Source organism: Bombina bombina, chromosome 6, assembly GCF_027579735.1.
Source record: "Bombina bombina isolate aBomBom1 chromosome 6, aBomBom1.pri, whole genome shotgun sequence".
Taxonomy (NCBI): Eukaryota; Metazoa; Chordata; class Amphibia; order Anura; family Bombinatoridae; genus Bombina; species Bombina bombina.
This window is the reverse complement of record NC_069504.1, coordinates 381,373,938-381,379,937: the sequence shown is the minus strand read 5'-3', so window position 1 is coordinate 381,379,937 and position 6,000 is coordinate 381,373,938.

Genomic DNA, 6,000 nt, shown 5'->3' with positions numbered 1-6,000 from the left:
ATGTTTTTTCTAAGGCCTTTTTTGGTGATGTTACCCTCATATGTGAAAGATACCTTAGAAAATTGGATGGTCTAATGGTTTCAAATACAACAGTTTTGGCATCACTTGATGTAGAGAGCATGTATGCCTCAATTCCTCATGATATAGGAATTGGGGCAGCCAGACATTTTTTGGAGACAAGAGGGGAACCATATTCGAAACACACAGAATTTGTCATTTTTCTAACATCTGAAATAAATGAGAGTGAGCTTAATTTTTTGGATATTAAAATTAAGAAACAAGGGAATATGCTTATCACAGAAAACTTCAGAAAGGATACAGCCACAAACAGTATCCTTGAAGCCTCCAGTGGTCATCCAGCTTGTTTAAAAAGAGGGGTACCAACTGGGCAATTCATGAGACTCTGGATGATTTGTTCTGTAGATAGAAAATTTGAAGAGCTTGCTGATTTGATGCAAAACAGATTTTTGAGAAGAGGGTATTCAATAAAGTGCATAAAAAAGCACGAGTAAGAGCAAGAAACATAAAAAGAGATATGCTTCTATATAAAGAAAATAAACCCTTGGGAAATGAAAACCAAACAATCAGGTTTATAAGCAAATTCAACTGTCAAGGGGAAACATTGAGGTCCATTTTTAAAAATAATTGGCACTATCTAATTCAAGATGAAAGGATAAAAGAGGCAGTAGGAACATACCCCCAAATGACAGCCAAAAGGGCACAAAATCTTAAAGATACATTGGTAACAAGTAATTAAGTAAGATCTCCCCATATGGGAAATAGGCTGAGTTCCCATAAAATAAAAGCAAACTCTCCATACGGGAGATTGTGTTTACTGTCCATTTATGATTAAGACAAAAACATTCAATTAAGGGGAAAGAGAATTTCAGATTAAATACTTTACCAACTCTGACTCTTTTGGGGTGGTTTATCTCCTCTCTTGTTCCTGTCCAAAATTCTATGTGGGTAAAACGAAAAGACAAATCAAAGACTGCATAAGAGAACATAGAGACGACATAACCTCCCAGAGGGACACAAGTGTTGCAAGACATTTTTTGAAGTACCATGACTCAAGCCCAGAAACTTTGAGGTTTGTGGGTATTGATAGGGGCATTATGTCAGGAAGAGGAGGAGACAATGATAAATGTCTCCTACAAAAAGAGACAAAATGGATGTATACACTTAAAACGCTATACCCTAGAGGCCTCAATGAAAAACTAGAATTTGCAAGCTACCTGTAAGATATCAGAACGTATTATGTATTTTCCAATATTATTTCCTTTGAATATACACAAAATAAATATTAAAAAATTACATTAAGGTTAGATCTGTTGCTTTAAGATATCTAAGTATGGTCATACAGCATTAGACTAAATGTAATAGGAATTAGATGTAAGCACTTACTATGCACTTCCAATACTATTTCCTTTGAATTTATATAAGATTACCATTAAAGAGTTACATTAAGGTTAGATCTGTTGTTTTAACATATCTAAATATGCTCATATAGCATCATACAAAATTTAATTTTGAAGGAGTGTATTTTTCAATATTGAATATTTTAAAGGTGTATGTACCTTTTTAGCATCGGATATGATGCATCTAAATAAATATATTATTTCCTTTGAATATACACAAAATGAATATTAAAAAATTACATTAAAGGGACATGAGACCCACATTTTTTCTTTCGTGATTCAGAAAGAGCATGTGATTTTAAACAACTTTCTAATTTACTTCAATTATCTAATGTGCTTCATTCTCTTGATATCTTTTGCTGAAAAGCATATCTAGATAGCATCAGTAGCTGCTGATTGGTTGCTGCACATAGATGCTTTCGTGTGATTGGCTCACCCATGTACATTACCATATCTTCAACAAAGGATATCTAAAGAATGAAGCAAATTATATAATAGAAGTAAATTGGAATGTTGTTTAAAATTGTAGTCTCTACCTGAATCATGACAGAAATATTTTGGGTTTAGTGTCCCTTTAAGGTTAGATCTGTTGCTTTAAGATATCTAACTATGCTCATACAGCACTAAATGTAATAGAAATTAAATATAAGAACTTACTATGCACTTCCAATACTATTTCCTTTGAATATATATAAAATTACCATTAAAGAGTTACATTAAGGTTAGATCTGTTGTTTTAACATATCTAAATATGCTCATATAGCATCATACAAAATGTAATTTTGAAGGAGTGTATTCTTCAATATTGGATATTTTAAAGATGTATGTACTTATTTAGCATCGGATATGATGCATTTAAATAAATATAGATATTTTTATGTTTATTAAAAGGACATATAATAGCAGAATGGTTCTCTATGTATGGTATTGCATACAGGAATATAAGATTATACAACTGTATTCTATCCTTAAAATGTCTATAAAGAGGAAATGGTGATACTTACCTGCCATCGTCGGCCCCAATACGCCCGCTTAAGCTCGCCTACCATCGCCGCCGCGGACCTGAATACGCTCTCCAAAGTTATCAATAAATCTGTTAAAAAGCTGCGCACCAAGTACGGGGCGATGAGCAGCGGACTGTGATACTTATCACTCATCCGATCTCGCTGCTCTTCCGCTTTTTTACAGCTTTATTGACAAGCTGTCACTAAACACCCACACTAACTATACTGTTCTACCCCCTATACCGGCGCCCCCGGAGCTCCCCGCAACTAAATAAAGTTATTAACCCCTAAAACGCCACTCCTAGACCCCGCTGCAACTCTTATAAATGTATTAACACCTAAACTGCCGCTCCCGGAGCACACCGCCACTCTAATAAACTGATTAACCCCTAAATCGCCACTCCCGGACCACGCCGCCACCTACATATTACCTATAAACCCCTATCCTGCCCCCCTATACTGCCGCCACCTATAATAAATTTATTAACCCCTATCCTGCTGATCCCGTACCCCGCCACAACTAAATAAATTGTTTAACCCCTAAACCGCAGCACCCGGACCCCGCCGCCACCTATATTAAATGTATTAACCCCTAATCTGCCCCCCTACACCGTCGGCACTATAATAAATTTATTAACCCCTATCCTGCCCCCCCTACACCGCTGCAACTATAATAAATTTATTAACTCCTATCCTGCCCTCCCTACACCGCTGCCACTATAATAAATTTATTAACCCCTATCCTGTCCCCCCTACACCGCCGCAACTATAATAAAATTATTAACCCCTAAACCTAAGTCTAACCCTAACACCCCCCTAACTTAAATATTAATGAAATACATCTAAATATTATAACTCTTATTAACTAAATTAATACTATTTAAAAAAGAAATACTTACCTGTAAAATAAACCCTAAGATAGCTACAATATAAATAATAATTATATTGTATCTATTTTAGGATTTATTTTTATTTCACAGGCAAATTTCAATTTATTTTAACTAGGTACAAAAGCTATTAAATAGTTAATAACTATTTAATTGCTACCTAGTTAAAATAAAGAGAAATTTACCTGTAAAATAAAAACTAACCTAAGTTACAATTACACCTAACACTACACTATCATTAAATAAATTATTCCTATTTAAAACTAAATACTTACCTGTAAAATAAACCCTAAGATAGCTACAATGTAATTAATAATTACATTGTAGCTATTTTAGGATTTATATTTATTTTACAGGTACCTTTGTATTTATTTTAGCTAGTTAGAATAGTTATTAACTAGTCAATAACTATTTAATAACTACCTAGCTAAAAGAAATACAAAATGACCTGTAAAATAAATCATAACCTAAATTACAATTAAACCTAACACTACACTATCATTAAATTAATTAAATAAATTACCTACAAATAACTACAATTAAATACAATTAAATAAACTAACTAAAATACAAAAAAAAGTTACAAAAAATAAAAAAAATAAGTTACAAACATTTAAAAAATATTACAACAATTTTAAGCTACTTACACCTAAGCTAAGCCCCCTAATAAAATAACAAAGCCCCCCAAAATAAAAAAAAATGTCCTACCCTATTCTACATTAAAAAGTTAATAGCTCTATTATCTTACCAGCCCTTAAAAGGGCCTTTTGCGGGGCATGCCCCAAATAATTCAGCTCTTTTGCCTGTAAAAAAATAAATACAAACCCCCCAACATTAAAGCCCACCACCCACATACCCCTAATCTAACCCAAACCCCCCTTAAATAAACCTAACACTACCCCCCTGAAGATCATCCTACCTTTAGCCATCTTCAGCCAGCCGACCACCGATGGAACAGAGGAAGACATCCGGAGCAGTAGAAGTCATCATCCAAGTAGTGCTGAAGAAGTCTTCCATCCGATTGAAGTCATCATCCAAGGGGCGCTGAAGAAGTCTTCCATCCGATTAAAGTCAACATCCAGGCGGTGTCTTCAATCTTCATACATCCGGAGCGGAGCAGAGCCATCTTCAGACAAGCCGACGCGTCTAAAGATGGCTCCGCTCCGGATGGTTGAAGATTGAAGACGCCGCCTGGATGTTGACTTCAATCGGATGGAAGACTTCTTCAGCGCCCCTTTGATGATGACTTCAATCGGATGGAAGACTTCTTCAGCGACCCTTGGATGATGACTTCTGCTGCTCCGGATGTCTTCTTCTGTTCCATCGGTGGTCGGCTGGCTGAAGACGGCTAAAGATAGGATGATCTTCCTGAGGGTAGTGTTAGGTTTATTTAAGGGGGGTTTGGGTTAGATTAGGGGTAGATGGGTGCTGGGTTTTAATGTTGGGGGGGATGTATTTCATTTTTTACAGGTAAAAGAGCTGAATTCTTTGGGGCATGCCCCGCAAAAGGCCCTTTAAAGAGCTGGTAAGGTAATAGAGCTGTTAACTTTTTAATGTAGAATAGGGTAGGGCATTTTTTATTTTGGGGGGCTTTGTTATTTTATTAGGAGGCTTAGATTAGGTGTAAGTAGCTTAAAATTGTTGTAATATTTTTTAAATGTTTGTAACTTATTTTGTTTTTATTTTTTGTACTTTAGTTAGTTTATTTAATTGTATTTAATTGTAGTTATTTGTAGGTAATTTATTTAATTAATTTAATAATAGTGTAGTGTTAGGCTTAATTGTAACTTAGGTTAGGATTTATTTTACAGGTAATTTTGTATTTCTTTTAGCTAGGTAGTTATTAAATAGTTAATAACTATTCTAACTAGCTAAAATAAATACAAAGTTACCTGTAAAATAAATATAAATCCTAAAATAGCTACAATGTAATTATTAATTACATTGTAGCTATCTTAGGGTTTATTTTACAGGTAAGTATTTAGTTTTAAATAGGAATAATATATTTAATGATAGTGTAGTGTTAGGTGTAATTGTAACTTAGGTTAGTTTTTATTTTACAGGTAAATTTCTCTTTATTTTAACTAGGTAGCTATTAAATAGTTATTAACTATTTAATAGCTATTGTACCTAGTTAAAATAAATTGAAATTTGCCTGTAAAATAAAAATAAATCCTAAAATAGATACAATATAATTATTATTTATATTGCAGCTATCTTACGGCAAGATTTAGAGTTTTGTCGGTAACGACCCGCGTAGCTAACGCTGGCTTTTTTCTGGCCACACCTTTAAAATAACTCTGGTATTGAGAGTCCACAGAATGGCTGCGTTAGGCTCCAAAAAAGGAGCGTATAGCATATTTAGCGCAACTTCAACTCTCGATACCAGAGTTGCTTACAGACGCGGCCAGCCTCAAAAACGTGCTTGTGCACGATTCCTCCATAGAAAACAATGGGGCTGTTTGAGCTGAAAAAAAACCTAACACCTGCAAAAAAGCAGCGTTCAGCTCCTAACGCAGCCCCATTGTTGTCTATGGGGAAACACTTCCTACGTCTGCACCTAACACTCTAACATGTACCCTGAGTCTAAACACCCCTAACCTTACACTTATTAACCCCTAATCTGCCGCCCCTGCTATCGCTGAACCCTGCATATTATTATTAACCCCTAATCTGCCGCTCCGTAAACCG